Source organism: Atractosteus spatula, unplaced genomic scaffold (assembly GCF_055471065.1).
Source record: "Atractosteus spatula isolate fAtrSpa1 unplaced genomic scaffold, fAtrSpa1.hap1 Scaffold_38, whole genome shotgun sequence".
Lineage (NCBI taxonomy): Eukaryota > Metazoa > Chordata > Actinopteri > Semionotiformes > Lepisosteidae > Atractosteus > Atractosteus spatula.
Window position 1 is genome coordinate 195,788 of NW_028296866.1, and position 19,714 is coordinate 215,501.

The window sequence follows — 19,714 nt, forward strand, 5'->3', positions numbered from 1 at the left end:
CCCTCTACCACCACCACCAATGTACAGCATCCACCTAATTCATGGATGAGGATTATTAGGAGACTATGGTTGAGAAGGGTCAATGGGAAATTTAGCCAGGATGCCCGGGTTACACCCCTACTCTTTTTGAGAAACACCCCAGGGTTTTTAATGACCATAGTCATTAAAGACATCAGTTTTACATCTCATCCAAAGGATGGTGCCTGTTTACAGTATAGTATCCCCGTCACTATACCACAAGGACCACAGGGTAACCCCCCCTGCTGGTACCACTAACATCTCTTCCAGCAGCAACCTTAGTTTTTCTCAGGAGATCCCCCATCCAGATAATGACCAGGCTCACACCTTCTTAGCTTAAGTGGGTTGCCAGTTGTGAGTTGCAGAGTAATATGGCTGCTGGCTAGTGGTTTGTCTTTTTTGATAATGGTGTAGTGTTACATGGTTTTATTTTTTGTCTTGTATTCATTAAAAAAAATCTGTTCTTATCAGTTTAATATCTGATACGTCCCCCATCCGGGGATCACATATTAAACGTATTTTTGGAACAGGGAGCTGGATCAGGAGCTTGCTCTGTCCTCTCCACGCATTGGCCCAGTATTGCAGCGCCTCCGGGAACGGTGCACCACCTTCTCTCAGCGGTGAAAAGACAGACGCAGCCAGCCAGCAAGAGAGAGGTACTAGAGCTCCTTCTCGAGTCCTGCCTCTCGTCCGTCTGTGTCTCTCTCTCTGTCTCCATTCCCGTCCTCCCTCTGTGCACTTTCTTGCATCTCGACTTTCTCGGCAGGAAGGCCCCTTTTGAGCGCCCGTGCATTTTCCTTTCCAAAAAATTATTCTTAAGGTATACAGATGCAGCCATTCAAAGTGCGCGGTACAGACACGTACCAGAGGTATGTACCAGAGGTACGGCTATGATGCAAAATACCGCGGTACGTGATTGGTTGACCGACAGGGGCACTCGTGGTCCGTTGGTCGGTCATAGAAAGATTTACAGTAAATGTCTTTACTGTGCCCGTTTTAGCATTGAATATTCATATGGAATTTTACCACTGAAGGGAAATCTTAGTACCTGAGCATAAAAAGAATAGGAGCATACTGTAATGCGTGTGAAGGCCATAAACTATATTAATTTTGGAACATAAACATACAGTATATGGCTGGTCTCGGTACTTTAAATAAAAAATACACACCAGTATTCCATTTCTCCCTAAACATTTTAAGCTTCGAAGTCTTTAACTAAAGAGATACCGGAGTCAACAAGCATACTTTTAGAATTTGATTAAAAGAGAATATAATATGGAATCGAGTATCTAATGAAATTAATAACGATATAATTATATTCATGTACCGCAACACAAGAATAGTACACGTTGTACATTGTCTGTTGATATTGTTTCTGTAGTGCTTTTTCAGCCCTGTGCATGTGACCTTGCTGGTGGCGCTGTGGGTTAGGTTCCTGAATCCCCCTGGAATCATGTTTTTTTTAACAAACATTTCTTTGAAAATATAAAAAGTTTCCCTGGGTCAGAGATTAAATAAAACCTCACTCGCACCAAACAAATTTATATTTCTAAATATCACAACATGATCGAATTTAAGTCATTTTAATAACAATGAATAGTCACCTCTGCATTACAATATAAACATTTATATTGATTTAAATCACGTTTTGATTTAAATCGCAAACGCGTGTTTAAATATATGTTTTTTTATTCACAATCAGACAAATGCAACATAAATTGATATCTTTGTCTTCTAAGTATCTTAATAAACTTTCAGTATAGCTTTCTCCCCGTTTAGATTTATTTTTCTTGGTATCATGGGATCAAACGTGGAAAGATTAGATTATAATCGTTTTTATTTTTTAAATACATTTTAAAAAAGTGTAATCTATACTAAAAAGCTGTACACCACCTGCTATAAAGATACATATTGTAATACTTTCATGTTCGGATAGGACAGACACAAGAACTCAGACTTGCGGAGTTAAAGCAAGTTAAAGCCTTTTATATATCACCTTTAAAAGTGGCATCTCAAAGCAAAGTAAATACCCAACACTGATTGTACCCATCTGTCATGCTAATAAAGCACCTTGAATTGAATTGAGAGAGAGAGAGCGAGCGAGCGAGCAAGTGAGTGAGAGAGCACAGCCAGGACAGACAGGCAAATAAGATACACTCCACAGACATTCACAACAGCGACATATCATAAAACGTTTGCACATATAGCTAAATTATTATTTGTTTTTCAGGAAGTTATAAAAACACTTGAATTACTTATCCAGTCTCTCGAAATAAAATTATTTTTCAAGCAATGCAACTAACGTCGGGCAACGTGTTTTTTTTAATCCAACATTGACAGCCACATCTTAAATCTTGTCAGTCAGCTCTTTTTTCTCTATTTGAATTGTGGCGATTCAAACAACCTGGGATAACAAGTGGTCTCAAAGTCACCGAGCTCACAGAGCTTCAACACAGATGACAATTCCCTTAGTCCTTCCTTAGTCTTCCTGAAATTGTCAGATTATGAGTGAATAAAAGCATTTTATTAAAAACTTAATAATTTTTTTTTTAAATCGCGTATCTAAGGAAATAGCAGTATAACCTTGTTCATGCACAAACAGTGGCATGTTACATTATTAATTTGGGTGTCTCCTCTTGCCAGAAAGCTCTAAATTGCATTTTGAGTGTGGTTTTTGACTTTTTTTAAATTGCAACCCATAAATAAAGCTGATACTGTTTAGACTTTTAATTAATTTAAACTGTATTACAGCAGCACAATGCACAATGCAATGTAAATCGCTATCTTTGTCTTCTGCGTAATAATGTTCACCTCTCTGTCCAACAAATTAACAATAATAATAATGAACTTTACTGTATATGGTGCCTTTAAAGGTGGCTCCTCAAAGCGCTTTACAGGATAAAAACAATAACAACAATAGTGATAGGCTGGGCAAACGATTTTTTTATAGAAATACAAAATGAGATATAATGATGTGTTCCGGCTTAGACATTAACGAGTACAACCCCCCTCTCTGCGGGAGTGCTGGCTGTGATGAATTAAACCGGTTTCACAGGTATTTTCAAAGTAGAAGGGGGCAAGATTTCCAGCGAAAGACACCTCCCCCCCTCCAAAAGTACAGTACTTGCTAGTTAAGAAAGCTAGGCTCCTCAATGAAATCGCTTTAACATGCTTATGCGTTGGTGTAACAGTCCGGGCGTGGCAAGCTTCTAATGTCAACCCGACTACGGCGAAAGGAACCCTTCTTTCATTGGAAGACAATGAACATTTTCTAGCCCTAAATGAATTAATAGCAAACATGGTTTACATAAAAGACATTTTTCCAAGAAAGTTTAGCCTTTGTCACTATGAAACCACTAAATAAAGACATAAATATAGAAATCTTAAGATTTTTAAAATACATGACTTTGCTAAAATTTATTTAAAAATAAAAACGATTACAAACGCCAGCGGAGAGAGAGAACAGGGGAGGGATGTTGGTTTGCATAAGGGGCAGGGCTATGGAAAAGAGGGGAATGTGGAGTTACATGCTCTGGCTGTTTGTGAATTATCATTGTTGAGTATAGAGTGTTGAGGTATTGATTTTGTGTAATGCTTTATGTTGAAAATTGAGCTGGATTTTGTTTATGATAAAGAGGATAAACTGGGATGGGAGGAGGGTTTGGTTTTGCATAAGGGGCGGGATTATGGTAATTGAAGGAATTTGAGAGAGTTTGTGGGCTATTTTTGGTTTGTATTATGAATAATTCCTACAGGATATTGAGATTTGTTGTTGTTTTGTTGAGATTTAACTCCGCAAGTCTGAGTTCTTCTGTCCGTCCTATCCGAGCCCGAAAGTATTACAATATGTATCTTTATAGCAGGTGGTGCACAGCTTTTTAGTATAGATTACACTTTTCTAAAATGTATTTAAAAAATAAAAACGATTACAATCTAATCTTTCCACGTTTGATCCAAAGATCCCAAGAAAAATAAATCTAAACGGGGAGAAAGCTATGATGAAAGTTTATTAAGATACTTAGAAGATAGAGATATCAATTTATGTTGCATTTGTCTGATTGTGAATAAAAAAACATATATTTAAACACGCGTTTGCGATTTAAATCAAAACGTGATTTAAATCAATATAAATGTTTATATTGTAACGCATAGGTGACTATTCATTGTTATTAAAATGACTTAAATTCGATCATGTTGTAATATTTAGAAATATAAAAGTCAATTAATTGTCCATAATATTGCTATTCTATTTTTCAAAGAAATGTCACAGTACACGAATATAATCATATTGTTATTAATTTCTTTAGATACGTGATTCCATATTATATTAGCAGAAAAGCTTAAAACTACCACTTTTTTACACGCTATTTCACGTTAGTTAAAGACTTCGATGCTTAAAATGTTTAGGGAGAAATGGAATACCGATGTGTATTTTTTCTTTAAAGTACCGATTCCTGAAATCTGACTGGCTGACACCCTTCTGAAGTGGTTCCATAATATCTGGTATACAGAAAAGAAAGCTTTGATAAAAAAGCCTGGATTCTCATGTATCTGATACAAGTATCTTTTAATACAGTCTTTGCTGTGTTCTTGAGGATCCTTGTGATATTTTGAGCTCTGGTTGAATGATAAGTGTCGCAGTTTAAATAATTTTCGTAGTTAGAAATTATGAAATGCTCTGTTAAAAGCAAGGGAGTTTTTATGTCCGTTACAGTAAAAGAAAATGCCTGACAAAGTAGGGCTTGGACAGATTCCAAGTGCTTGTACAAATGTGCTAAAGAAATTATACTTTGAGTTTACAGCTTGTCCAAAGTCATTCATTATTAATACTATTAGTAATATCTTCGGTAAAGGCTTTGATGCATAAATATTTCTGATAAAGGTAGGTTGTGTACTTTTGTCCAACTGAGCAATCTTGCTTTCATAAAATATACCAACTTTTTAATGACTGATGATTAACATCCTGTAATACACAGTTTATATTTAAAAATTCAAATGCTGTACATGAGAGGTTAAGCTTTATTGGCTCCTCCTGGCGGTTTTACAAGGTGATGCCGGATACTTTCCGGCATGACGTCAAATGACGCGATTTACCCCGTGATACTGTGTGATACTGCGACACGCCCACCGTGGGATACCGCGAAATACCCCACCCATTTTGAATGGCTGCATCTGTATATATTATTTTTTTAGGGAGGCAGGTGTGCTGTGGTGTGTATGTCTCTCCTGAGAGAGAGCTGCCCCTTGCCTTTGCCTGCAGGTGCTGACGGTCCACTTTCACTTGCAGCTCGCTCGGCACAGCTGCTGCTGGTGGGAAGGGCCTAAGCTAAAGAGGCTGGTGCCCCCTCCGGCTGCGGTCGTTGACGGGCCTTTGATAGAAGATCAAAGAGCATGGCCCCTGCCCGGGACTGGCAGGCAGGCAGGCAGGCAGGCAGGAGAGAGGGGGAGTGGAGTCTGGGCGTCAGGCCTCTGGCTGCAGGAAAGCCAGCAGTTGCGTGAATTCTGGGCTCCAGAGGTGTCGGCCTGTGCCGCTGTGCTCCAGCGGAACGTCAGCATGTCTGTCCGCGGCTATAGGGGCATTGTTTCTCAGCCTTTTTGCTTACATCTGAGGGAAGAGAAGGTGACAGGATTCTGAGGATGGAGTTGGGACTAAACCAGGCATCTGGAGGACAAGATGGCGGGGAGGAACTTCCAACGATCACTAGAGCTGTTTTGACCAGGGAAGGACAAGTGAAGAATTCGATTCGTTTTGATTTGAGGAATAAGGAGAAGGACAAGGTTTTTCTGGATCGAGATGTGTTTGTAAAGGAGGTCTTGTTTAAGCTTTTTGGCCTCTCCAAGGACGTTATTTTTTGCTTGCAGGATTTTCCTCATAAGGGTTGTTATTATTTAACCTTGTCTAATGAGTTTGTGTGGTCTTGTGTCTGGGAGAAGATCGAGTGTTTTAAAGACAAGGATCCTTTGTGCAAATTTTTCATAGGCCCTTTGTTTATACATGAACAGGAACCCTAACCCGTTGGTGCCAGAGGAGGACATTGCCACGTTTTTGGGATGGTTTGTGGATTTACAAAGTTCGGGACGAAAACTGCTGGATTCGAAGGGTATATGGATGGGGAAGAGGCAGTATTGGGTTCTCCTTAGAAGAGAGGAGATGGAGAATGGAGAAGTGCTGTATCCTCCAGCTTCTTTTTCGCTGGGAGTCAACAAAGGTTATCTGTTTCATCCTGGACAGCCTGACGAGTGTTGGAGATGTGGGTTGAAGGGTCACAGTGCCACGGAATGATTAGTGACTTTTTGTAATAGATGTAAGCAAGTGGGTCATGCAATCGAGAACTGTGGGGCTGCCTTGACTTGTAATTTGTGTGGGGTGGGGGGACATGTTTACAGGAATTGTCCACAGTGGTTTACACATGGTGTTGTTGAGAGTAAGAAGAAGACTGAGGGGTGTAAGCCTACTGTCTGATTTAGAGAAGAAGTTACTTTGAATGTGGTCAATGCGCTCTCATCAGTTGACATCGACGGTATGGTTTTTTACCTCTGAAGAAGACATGATGGAGTCCACTGTGGAATTCACAGACTGGGGAGATCCATGGGCGAGTGACGGACAGACCTCGTCTTCGTTATCATTTTGACCTGTGAGGAGGAAAAAGAGGAAGCGGAAAAAGGGGAAGGTTAAGTTGAGTTGGAGGACCAAGGACGAGACAGACGTAGATAGCGATACGATTTTGAGGGAATGGTTGACAGATTGTAATATTAAGGGGAGGGAGGAGGTTTTGAATTTGGATGTGCAGAACAAAGCTGATTTTGTTTCTATAGTACATATGCCCATCAGTTTAATGATCTCGGTGTGATAGATCAACATAGAGAAATGATTGAGTTACCTGATGGGATGACGACATTTATGGAAGGGATTGCTGAATGAGGGGTGAAAATAACCTCAAATTGGAGGGGCTGGGATTTGAGTTTTGTTTTTCGTGTTGTAAGGGAACAGGAGTTAATAAATTATGTTGATTTTGATAGTGTGGCTGAGGTTGAGTTCAAGAACTTTAAAGAAGGACGGAAGTGACAGAAGATTAAGGAATAGTCTCTGAATTGTCTGAAGTAATGTTGGAGGGTTTCTGTTTGCAATGTGTAACTGGATGTTTTATTTGGGTTGGGAATGGAAATGTTTGTGTGGTATTTTGCGTCTAATTGGAATGTATGCAAATGATATGTTAATAGGGATGGGGGATTTGATTTGGGTTAATAAGGAATGGATTGTGATTTGTTTATTGAAGGTTTGTGACGGTGTCTGATATGGTTTGGTTTGGATTTCGTTAACGGTGCAGTGATATGTACTTCATGTTTTTTGTTTGTTTAATAAAAAAAATCTATTCTTATCAGTTTAATATCTGATACGTACCCTGTCACGGTACCACATATTAAATGAATTTTTGGAACAGGGTGCTGGATCAGGAGCTTGCTCCATCCTCTCCACGCATCAGGCTGGTATTGCAGCGTCTCTGGGAACCTTCTCTCAGTGGTGAAAAGACAGCAAGCAAGTGAAGTGGACTGAAGGTCCTTCTACTCGAGTCTCCTCTGTCTATGTTTCTCTGTCTCCATTCCTGTCCTCCCTCTGTGCACTTTTTCGCGTCTCGACTTCCTTGGCAAGCAGGCAGGCCCCCCACCCCCCTTTGAGCTCCTGTGCGTTTTCCCTCCATAAAACTTAGATGCCTAATAATTTGTTTAGGGAGGCAGGTGTGGTGTGGTGTTTGTGTCCCTCCCAAGATAGAGCTGCCCCTTCCCTTTGCCCACAGGTGCTGACGGTCCGCTTTCGCTTGCAGCTTGGTCGGCACCCCTGCTGCTGGTGGGAGGGGCCTAAACTAAGGAGGCTGGCGCCCCCTGTGGCTATGGTCGTGTTGGCCCGTTGACAGAAGATCAAAGAGCAGGAGGGTCTGGCAGGCAGGAGAAAGGGGGAGCAGAGTCCGGCCAGGCACTTGCAGGCCAGACTCAAAGAAGTATTACAAAGAGTGGTCTTTTTATGCAGTCAGATCTGTAAAACCTGTCCATAAAAGGGATTTAACATTGGCTGTGAACGTGAAGAGCAGTCAAGCAAGTTCCTGTGATCTGCTCAAAATTTTCAGGGATATAAGTACATCACTCAGCTCCAATCACTGCACATTTCCCCCCTTGAGCAGTCAATAAATAGTCTAAGGCTAGTCTATTCTGTATAGCCACTGCATGTGGGGCTACCATTTAATCATTTATAGCTTTCAATCCCTCGGAAGTGTCAGTTGTTATTTTTTCTAAAGAAGCAGCCATATTAATACATTGCACAGGAACAAGTAATAGGTTTATTCCATGCTGAAAAAAAGAAGAAAGAGAACACAACGTTTTGGCTGTGGAGCCTTCTTCAGGTGTGTATTAATGTATATTAATACATTGTCAAGAAAGCTTTAGCTGTACATACATGGAGAAAGTGATTGAAAGCAATGTTCTCTTCAGTAATTCTAGTTTTACTTCTCTTTTCAAAAATAAAGGAATTATGTGATTGTATTTGTACATGAGGCATTATGTATCCTAAATAGCTTCCTGATCAGACAAGGGTAAGTGTTCTTTTCACATATGAAGTATGTCCCATTAGGTGTGACATCTGAGGCTAAAGGAAGGCTCATGTTAACTGTGTTAACATGTTCAGCGCGTCAGCAGTCGATGTAGATTAGCCTTTGTTTTCTTCAAGTTTGCACCGTTGAAATCACCCGCTATTATGAATGCCCCCTCAGGATGTGTATTCTCGTGTCTGTTAAGGTAAGAGTGTAGTTAATGCAGTGCCTTTGTAAAATTTTCCTGCGGCGGAATATACACCACTGTGAGAACTACTGATGTGAACTCCCTCGGGAGATAGAAAGGGCAACATTTTATTGTTAAATGTTCAAGATGTGTAGAGCAAGATGTTGAAATAATCTCCACATCTGTACACCAGGAATTGTTTACCATGAAGCATACCCCGCTGCCTTTGCTCTTACCCGAATCCGTTGTTCTGTCCTGACGGTGAATAGAAAATCCTCCCGGGAGGATAGGAGAGTTCGGAACAGACGGGTCATGCCAGGTTTCAGGGAACACCAGCACGTTGCAGTTCTTGATGTCCAGTCGGAAAGCAAGCCTTGCTCTCAGTTCATCCAGTTTAATGTCCAGTGACTGAACATTAGCAAGAAGTATATTCGGGAGTGGGGCGCGATTGCTGCGTTGCCTCAATCTTACCAGAACGCCTGCCCGTTTACCCCTCTTCCTACAACGCCGTCTTCTTCTCCGGAACAGGTACAGGCGAGACACCACAGTCCAGATAGTCGTCAGTAATTATTGGTGTACATTTAACTGTGCCAATATTCGATCTTATGTCTATAAGTGTTTGTCGGTCATATCTAATCACCGAGCAAGCAGTATGTGCAGTTAGCAGTATGAAAAACAAGGATGAATGGGAGCTCACAGGATGGCAGCCTTCCCTGTCTGCGCCATCTTACACCAAAAGATGGCCTCCTATATAGTTAAAGTAATTCCTTGTAAATGTTGCAGGGCATCCCAGCCCAATAGGTCTTCTAACTGAACCGCTAAATCAGTAGTCAGGAGTACTTGGAAGGACCCCTCCTAACGTGGCTGTAGGGTCTGAGATGGGATCTTTTTCATCCAAATGCACTCTCCTGGAATCAGGTCATGTCCTCCATCAGCAGGCGGTCCCCAGGCTTCCGACACCTGCTTCCTGGCACCTTGTACTGCTTCCGAAGGGAGTTGGCAATACTGCAACAAACAATCAGTTAATAGAATCAGAGTTCCTTTGGATAAGTCTGGTGTGTCTGGTAGCCTCATGGAACATCCAGTAATCACCTCAAAAGGGCTTAAAAGAGTTTAAATTGATGTAGCAGTTCGTGCCTGCCCTGATGTTGCACAACACATGTGCTTGGAGGTAGGCATCACCCAGTTATTATTCAGGACCCCTCACTGCAGTGGCCAAGGGTCAGGGTCTGTGTTTAATGGCTGTTCAGGCTAACTATCTGGCTGTACAAGCTGTGAATAACCTGGTATTAGACCAGCAGGCCGAATGAAATGATTTAACTGAAGCTTGTAAAAATGCTAAATGGACAACTGTAACAATTTATACAGATTCTATATATATATTTGGTGTATGCCACGATTTTGGATAGCTGTGGAGGAATAGGGGTTTCCTCACCATGGCAGGGACTCCAGTTAAGAACGCTGGATTGGTCTCCGAGTTGTTAGACGTTTTGCAGCTGCCGACTGAAGTAGCTGTGGTGAAGTGTAAGGAACACAATGAAGAAGTGTAACCGGTATGTAAGGGAAAACTGGAATCTTAGTGATGGTGGATCTGTTCTCCGGGGGGGTGTTGAGGCGTTTCCAGTTAAAAGAACCACCGCCTCTGTAACTGCTAAACATTTGAGGATGGAGATAATTCCTCGGTGGGAACTGTCCTGCTGCTTGGATTCTGATCAAGGGACACACTTCACAGGGAAGGTGTGTCAAGCTGTGGCTGCGTTGTTCGGGGTGAGATGGGACCTTTATTGCCCCCGTCACCCTCACTCTAGAGGAACAGTGGAACGAAGGAAAAGACTTACAAAATTGTAGGCTGAAGGAACACCGTGGGTAGCTGCTCTGCCTGCGGTCCTGTGTAACCTGCGGGCTGGATCAAACAGAACTGTGTAACTGAGCTTGTTTGATATCATCACAGGCCATTCGATGAAACTTCCTGGAGAGCCAAAATTTGGCTAATGGATCATTGAGTTTGCAATCTAATTCTCTATTGCAGTATTGTAAGTTGATAATTGAAGTGGTGCACGGGGCTGGTGAACAGGTGCTGGACGCTTGGGGACCTCCAGTAGAGGGAAGACACGGCCTGATACCTGGCGAGTGGGTGTGGGTGAAGAAGATACCCTGCCAGATGTTGCAACCCTGCTGGGAGGACCATATCAAGTGCTACTGATTACCGACTCTGTAATCCATGTAATCCGATCCATGTGTTGCACTGTCACCGAGCCACTGCTCACACAGAGACTGAGTGAACAAAAATAATGATGTTGTTACTGTTTCTGTGTCTGTCGGACTTCCTGGGGGGCTGACAGTGTGCCTTTTAAACAGTAAGAGCATGACTATAATAATGGGGAATATGGAATCAGTACATTCTTGGTGTTGTCATATCTATCAGCCACTGATAATAATTAGAGCTCATGTTGGGTTTGTATTGCTATACCAAGATATGCTCACGGGAGGGATCCCCTTTAAGAGAAGCGATTATTTAGGTTTATTGGCATGGGTAAATAGTTCTGCTTTCTGTCTGAGTGTAACTCAAATGTATCAAAATGGAACTAACCGTACAGCCACTCTTGGGAGGTTTTGACAGCTGAAGGTTTCTATATCACTCACTTTAGTGTTAATTATACTCCCCACTTTAATCACAGTTCTAGGCCACCCTCTATTAGCTGATAAGCAGCTGCTCAGCATATGGAATTGACTAGCCTTAGACTATGTATTGACTGCTCAAGGGGGGAAATGTGCTGTGATTGGATCTGAGTGATGTACTTATATCCCCGACAATTTTGAGCAGATCACAGGAACTTGCTTGACTGCTCTTCACGTTCACAGCCAATGTTAAATCCCTTTTATGGACAGGTTTTACAGATCTGACTGCATAAAAAGACCACTCTTTGTAATACTTCTTTGAGACTGGCCTGCAAGTGCCTGGCCGGACTCTGCTCCCCCTTTCTCCTACCTGCCAGACCCTCCTGCTCTTTGATCTTCTGTCAAGGGGCCGACACGACCATAGCCACAGGGGGCGCCAGCCTCCTTAGCTTAGGCCCCTCCCACCAGCAGCAGGGGCGCCGACCAAGCTGCAAAAAATAACGTCCTTGGAGAGGCCAAAAAGCTTAAACAAGACCTCCTTTACAAACACATCTCGATCCAGAAAAACCTTGTCCTTCTCCTTATTCCTCAAATCAAAACGAATCGAATTCTTCACTTGTCCTTCCCTGGTCAAAACAGCTCTAGTGATCGTTGGAAGTTCCTCCCCGCCATCTTGTCCTCCAGATGCCTGGTTTAGTCCCAACTCCATCCTCAGAATCCTGTCACCTTCTCTTCCCTCAGATGTAAGCAAAAAGGCTGAGAAACAATGCCCCTATAGCCGCGGACAGACATGCTGACGTTCCGCTGGAGCACAGCGGCACAGGCCGACACCTCTGGAGCCCAGAATTCACGCAACTGCTGGCTTTCCTGCAGCCAGAGGCCTGACGCCCAGACTCCACTCCCCCTCTCTCCTGCCTGCCTGCCTGCCTGCCAGTCCCAGGCAGGGGCCATGCTCTTTGATCTTCTATCAAAGGCCCGTCAACGACCGCAGCCGGAGGGGGCACCAGCCTCTTTAGCTTAGGCCCTTCCCACCAGCAGCAGCTGTGCCGAGCGAGCTGCAAGTGAAAGTGGACCGTCAGCACCTGCAGGCAAAGGCAAGGGGCAGCTCTCTCTCAGGAGAGACATACACACCACAGCACACCTGCCTCCCTAAAAAAATAATATATACAGATGCAGCCATTCAAAATGGGTGGGGTATTTCGCGGTATCCCCCGGTGGGCGTGTCGCAGTATCACACAGTATCACGGGGTAAATCGCGTCATTTGACGTCATGCCGGAAAGTATCCGGCATCACCTTGTAAAACCGCCAGGAGGAGCCAATAAAGCTTAACCTCTCATGTACAGCATTTGAATTTTTAAATATAAACTGTGTATTACAGGATGTTAATCATCAGTCATTAAAAAGTTAGTATATTTTATGAAAGATTGCTCAGTTGGACAAAAGTACACAACCTACCTTTATCAGAAATATTTATGCATCAAAGCCTTTACCGAAGATATTACTAATAGTATTAATAATGAATGACTTTGGACAAGCTGTAAACTCAAAGTATAATTTCTTTAGCACATTTGTACAAGCACTTGGAATCTGTCCAAGCCCTACTTTGTCAGGCATTTTCTTTTACTGTAACGGACATAAAAACTCCCTTGCTTTTAACAGAGCATTTCATAATTTCTAACTACTAAGGTGTTGAAAGAGTGGTGGGTGCAAATGTCCCAAAGTGTTCCAAGGTGTTGCCAAAAGGATTCCCTAATGGACTGAAATGCCTCTAAATGTTCCAAATACTTCCCCATCTGATTTGAAATGGACTCAAATGTCTAAGAAATTCATACCAATCATTCTCAAGAGGTTCCCCAACTTATCTATAACGTTCCAAAATATTCCCAAAGAACTGTAATGTACTCAGATGAGCCCTAGAGGTTCCCAAATGTTGCAAAATGTAACCAAATGTTCCATAACATTCTTACCTCCCCCAGAGGTTTCCAAATATCTTGAAATGTACCCCTATGTCCCCAAGAATCCCCAAACGACCTTTAACATTCTCCAAAGGTTATGAAATGTTTCAAAATGTACCCGAAAAGTTGAAACATGAAACACAGCCTAACTCTGTGTGTAGGAAAGGACCTCAGTGGTTCACCAATCTCTGTTCATACAGAGCTTCCCTTACACAACCAGTTTAGATATTTGGTAACACTTTATAATAACTTTCATCAATAAGTCATTAACAAACATTATATAATGCTTAACAGATCATTAGTTCTACCCAACAACTCCGTAGGACCCATTGCTTTCTTCACTGCGGTACAGACTTTGTCAGCTCAAAGCCCAATGCCCATAAATGTACTAATAGATAGTAAACATTAACAAACCTTTACAGTGGATGAATAGTTTCAACTTTAGATTAGGTACTGCAAAAAGATCTACCACTCATGAATAAATTATGTCTGTAAAGATGTAAAGTGTACAGGCTTTTGAGTTACAGGTCTGTAGAATGTAGGCCTCTGAGATTTTTTTGTATGCAGTGTAACATTGTATGATGTATAAATTTATGCATTGTTTAGTTGCAATATTTTTTAATAAATCTGTTTGCCCTAGTTTTCCTCCGATTTTATTGGACATCTGCCTGACCCGCGTTAGAGAACATGAACTCACAGCAGAACATGAACATGACAGCAGGAGCCTCAGGCTGGAATCAAACCCCAGAGCAACAGAGCTGAGCGACATGGTTCCAGAGGATCTTTATGAATATTAAATATTCTGTACAAGCAGCAAAGGAAATTAAGATGTAATTGGAATTCAAGACTGGACAAACACCTGGCAGATAACTTTTAATATTGCAAAATTCTGCATACAGGAAGCAGAATCACAAAGTACAGAAACATACTTCTATATACTTCTCATACCCTTAAGTAACAACAAAAATAAAAACCTTCAAGTGCAACCATGAAATTCAGTTTGACAGCCATTCGTGTGGACACTGACAATAAGAGAGACTTGTGATGTCGGACACATTCAGATACACATTAACAAGTCATCTTTTGTGTGAATAACTGTGCAGTCTGCTGCACGGCAACACCTAACCCTGACGTACACCGTGCTGAAAAGGAATAGAGACCTATAAATTGGATAAAGTGATCATACTGGTCTGAATGCCACTGTGTGCTGTCCTGGTAAAAATATAAAACTATTCTTGAACCATTTGAGGACTTTTTAAAACAATTAATCACTGACCCCCTCTCTGTTCATCATAGTAATTGGCTGCTTTCACTTCTTTTACATAGTGCTGTAACAGAGAGAACTTGTAATGTTCATGAGACTGATTTTGCTCTGGCACCTACTGACAAAGATTCAGCCTGAAAGTCCTTTATTATACAAGATGTGCAAGAAGCCAAGATCTCTGAGCTGTATTGAAGTGTGTTCAGGTCCTGAGCCACACTCAGCTCTGCAGCAAGACCAGAACTAACATCCAGGCTTAATCATCATCACAAAGGGAAGTGCTCAGCCTGCTCTTAAAGCCCTCCCACAGCTGAAACTCTTTAACACATAAACTTTGTTCAGCTGTGATCTCCTAGTAACCCCTACCTCTCAAAGAGGGATTCCACACCCTGGATGATATTACAATATGTTATTTATTATTGTTGTTATTGACTTGATAAAAATTGACCATTTAAAGCTCTAATTATGGAGGAAGCAGCTCAGAAGCTTTACCTATTCTTAAAAAAAAGAAATGGGATTAAAATCTCTGGCAGTGTTTCTGGCCTGTAGTGTCTCAGTCTTGCTCACAGTCTCACATTGGTCACTGATCTCTAAAGGGGACCAGCTGATGGCCTGACACAATTATCTTTTAATCTCTTGCTTGTAAACCCTTTACAAACCCTTTTTGTGAAACTCATGTTTTTGTTTCATTTTAGCCCCTGTTGGTGGACTTTGGAAAAGACCTGTTCATTCTGGATTGCAAAATAAGTTTAATACTTTTATAAATCATTTGTACAATCAAAATCTTTGATTATTAACGATTTAACACAGGAAGTCTAATGGGTCTCTGTAGGTTTTTTTTAACTGCCTCACATTCTTCATCCAATCCACCCTCCTCTGTGCTCTCATCTTTTCTTTTATCACTGACTATTTCGTCAAGCAATTCAATGTACCTACACATCACCTGAATTTCTCTTATTTTTTTACTGTTGTTTATCGTTCCAGTGCCATTGATGGATGTTTTTTTCTCTTTGGTCTTTCATCAGGATCACAGCCTGTCTGGCACACAGAGAGTGTTGTTGGGAATCTTTTGTTTTCCTCTACAACCCTTCTATTTGTTCTATCTTCATAAGCACCAAGTTAATCCTGTGCTGCATCTCCTTCAGTTTGAAGATAATTGGATGTAATTGACATGGTCATCAGCATAGGACTGATTCTGAACTTGTTCTGGTGCAGTTAAAAAGTATTGCAGATGATTGTCTGAGCATAGACATTGTACTTTGTTAGAGACCAGGATATTTACTCATAAGAACTACTGTGATGTCCTATAGTGTCATAGTGCTGTAAGGCTTGTGACCCCAATTAGAATAACATGTTTCACCAAATGATCCATTTGAAGTGAAACTGAGCAAATAGAGGCATCTACAGTATTAGCTATATACTGAGGCTGTACTCAAACCAAAAATTAAAAGCATTTTTAACATTAAGGAGAAGTTAAAATTAATTATTGGAATGTAAACATTAAATAACCTTTCACAATCCTAGAAAATATTCTAATCCGGAACGTTTTTTCCCTGATAGATACACTTTATACATCTGTTTCAGTGCTCAAAGTTGGCTACACCACTCTGATCCCCATTAATACTGTAGCTGTTAGTTTTGCCTGCAGCTCAACACTTTGACTTTATACATCGTAAACAACAATCAGAAATTTCTTAAACGATTATGGTTTCTAACACTGTGAAACAGTCAGAGCTCATTTGAATTCACATTCCTTATTTTAGGCGAATGAATTGTTTCATTAAAATTGTGTGTGAGTTCTGTAGCAATATTTTCCTAACAGGCTGCTGTGCCAGTGAGGAAGATGAGAAGCAGGGGCAAGAGGAAGGCTGAACAAGTGTCTCTTGACTCTTAAACACCCACATCCAGGATTAATAAATAAGCTGCAAATTTACGGACTAGAAAATGAAAACAAAGATATAAATGAACATGGCATCACTAATACTCTCACTGTACTACCTGTTACTACCTGACAGATTGCATATCTAGTAACTGTTAGTGTCACAGAGGCGATTTCCAACTGGAATGAATCCCATCAAAAATTTTGTAATATCTCTGGAAGTATAGATAGTAGAGATCTAGTCTAGGGCTTAATTTGAAGCTAACCCCTTGGGCATCAAATGTAAACCATGTTTCTAACATGTCTTACTGTGCCCACTCACCAGACAGAAATATCCAGAAGAAAAAGACAAAACAACAAGAAACAGATTTTTCTTATTCAAAGATCAATTTTTCACGTTGTGGTCCTGAAAAAAAAAAGATGAAAATTCTTGTAGAACCCTGTGTGTCTCCCAGCCTGGATACAAAATTGAGACAAATTGAACAAATATATAAAATTCAACATATTTTTTGTAAAGACAAGTCCTGGAATGGTATTGCTGACATACCTGGAAATTTTGTAAAAAGTATTGAAAAATAATAAAAAGCTCTAATAGCTATTTCAATTACTTTAGAAAGCCTCCAGAAACTGAAGATGCTATTGCCACTGCCCTCCATACTGCCCTCTCACACCTGGATAAGAAAGGAACATATGTGAGAATGTGCTGTTTGTTGATTGCAGCTCAGCATCCAATACCATAGTGCCTTCAAAGCTTGTCATCAAGCTCCAGGACCTGGGATTGAACACCTCCCTCTGTAATTGGATCCTGGACTTCATGACGGAACGTCCGCAGGTGGTGAAGGTGGGCACCAACATATCCTCTACCCTGACTCTAAACACTGGAGCCCCCCAAGGCTGCGTGCTTAGTCCTGTCCTCTACTCCTTATTTACCCATGACTGTGTCACCTGGCATAACTCAAACTCCATCATTAAGTTTGCGGACGGTACAACAGTCATTGGCCTGATCACAGATGGTGAGGAGTCTGCATACAGGGAGGAGGTTGAAACCCTGACACCCACCACACCAACATCGTGGTCAAGACAGCACGGCAGCGCCTGTTCTTTCTCCGCAGGCTAAAGAAGTTTGGCATGCCATCACATATCCAGGCCAACTTCTACAGGTGCACTATTGAGAGCATCACTGCCTGATATGGGAACTGCTCTGCCCGGGATCGCAAAGTATTGCAGAAGGTGGTGAAGTCAGCGCAGCTTATCACCAGCTGTGAGCTACCAAGCATCCAGGAGATCTACTCAGCTAGATGTCTGAAGAAGGCCAGGTCCATTCTCAAGGACCCCAGTCATCCCAGTCACAAACTGTTTTCCCTCTTACCGTCCGGTAAACGGTACCAAAGCATTTGGTCCAAGTCCAACAGACTAAGGAACAACTTCTACCTCCAGGCAATAAGACTGCTAAATAGCCAACCTGTAGCTCCTTAGCAAATCACCTGTAATGGCTACATGGACACACAGTTTTCACTGTATTCAGCATAACTGCACTACATGTACATATTGCATACACCATGGACACATAACAGCTCTACTCATATTGAGTTTTATTCAATTTAAAAAAATGTAACCTCAATTTTGTGATTTTTGTGTTTTTGTGAATTTTGTGATTTTTGTGATCCTTGTGATTTTTGTGAGCTCTCAGAAAAAGACATTTCATTGCCAGCAACTACTGCTGCACACCGTATTGTTGTGCATTTGATAAATAAACTTTGATTTGATTTGAACTGCTAGAGAGGATGAACAACAATTCATTGTTTTCAGGCAGTAGCAAAAATTCCTACCTAGGCCTAAGTTCCTACCTTCCCTTCTGGTCGGAAACAAAATGAATGACATCAATTTGATGCTGTTAGACCAGCTTTGTCAGAGTTTTCTTCCTTCCCCTGTGTCTTCCCTTCTCCTTCAGGTCAGTAGGTGTTGGTCCATTTTTGTTTTCAGGTTGGTAGGTGTTGCTGCTGCTTATGGGTGGGTCTATGCTAATGAGCTAACCGCCCCCATAGCTGTGGTCATTGTCAGGCCATTGACAGAAGATCAGGGCCCCCGACAGTACATCTGGCTGGCAGCAGGTGACAGCAGGAGTGGAGGCCAGGTTTCCACCTGCTGTAGGGAAGCCACCAGGAGTGCCTTTGCAGGGCTCCAGAGGTAACGGCCTATACTGCAGTCCACCAGCGGGATGCCTGCTGCTCATTCGCGGGTAGGTCTTATCGTTTTGTCTTTTGTAGAGGATTTTTTTTTGCATGTCTGAGTCTTTCAGGCTAGGTGGATGTACTTTTTGGCCGCAAGAAAGGAGGTAGTGAAGGATAGATGTGGAGAGACGGGATGGAGATCAACCACGAATGGGCCTGCTGAAAGGAGAACCTTTGTGGATGAAGTGCTTCTCAGGACACTTGGATTGGAGCTGGAGGATGTCTTCTGCCTTCAAGATTTTCCAGGTAAAAAGATCTTTGACTTTGCCTTGGTGTCTGCTGCTCGGGATTCAAGAATAGGGATAGGAAAAAAAAGAAAAACATGAGCTTCTAAAAGACTTTTTCATTGAGCTTTTGTTTGCAGGAGAGCGTAGGCCTCTGACAGTACATCTGTTCAATCCATATGTGTTGGAAGAAGATATTTTTAAAAGATTAGTTGATGTACAAGGAACTGTATGATAGGATTTTTGTATTATCTGGGGCAGCCGCTTGTGTGCAGATGTTGTGGAGCAGCAGGACATCATGTTGTAGATTGCACTGCAGAGGTGTGTAGTAGATGTGGCACAATAGGTCACTTGGTGTCTTCCTGTGCAGAGGAAATCAAATGTAATTTGTGTGTAAAGACTGTTCACAGAGGGCAAAAGGCTTTGCAGCTGTAAGCAGTAGGGACATTGGCAGACCACAGTCATGTGAAACCGTCTTGTCTGCACATGTTTCTGCAACGGCGTAAAAAAGATGGAGGCACCTTAAAGTTTTTTGAGGGGGTGTGAATGGGTGAAGGAGAATTTCTTATCCAGGAAGAATTGAGTGTTGAGGAAATATAATGGAGTATAAGAGCAATGGAAGAAAGGTTTCAGGTTTGTTTGTGAGTGAAAAGTGGAGGTAAGAGATGTTTATATTGGATGATTTGCATAAAATGATGGGGAATAAAGAAGGAAAGTAGTAAATAACAGAAAGGTGAGGATTTTAACATTAAATGTA

The 19,714-nt window shown here is 41.6% G+C and overlaps 1 non-coding gene and 1 pseudogene across 1 annotated transcript; both read left to right on the forward strand.

Annotated features, from left to right (window-relative positions):
- The first annotated feature begins 446 nt into the window (after positions 1-446).
- LOC148807311 (U2 spliceosomal RNA) lies at positions 447-628 on the forward strand. Its single transcript, XR_016088912.1, has one exon. It is a non-coding gene; the product is annotated as a U2 spliceosomal RNA (small nuclear RNA).
- Positions 629-7,359: 6,731 nt separating this feature from the next.
- On the forward strand, positions 7,360-7,533 carry LOC148807312 (U2 spliceosomal RNA; annotated as a pseudogene).
- Positions 7,534-19,714: the final 12,181 nt, after the last annotated feature.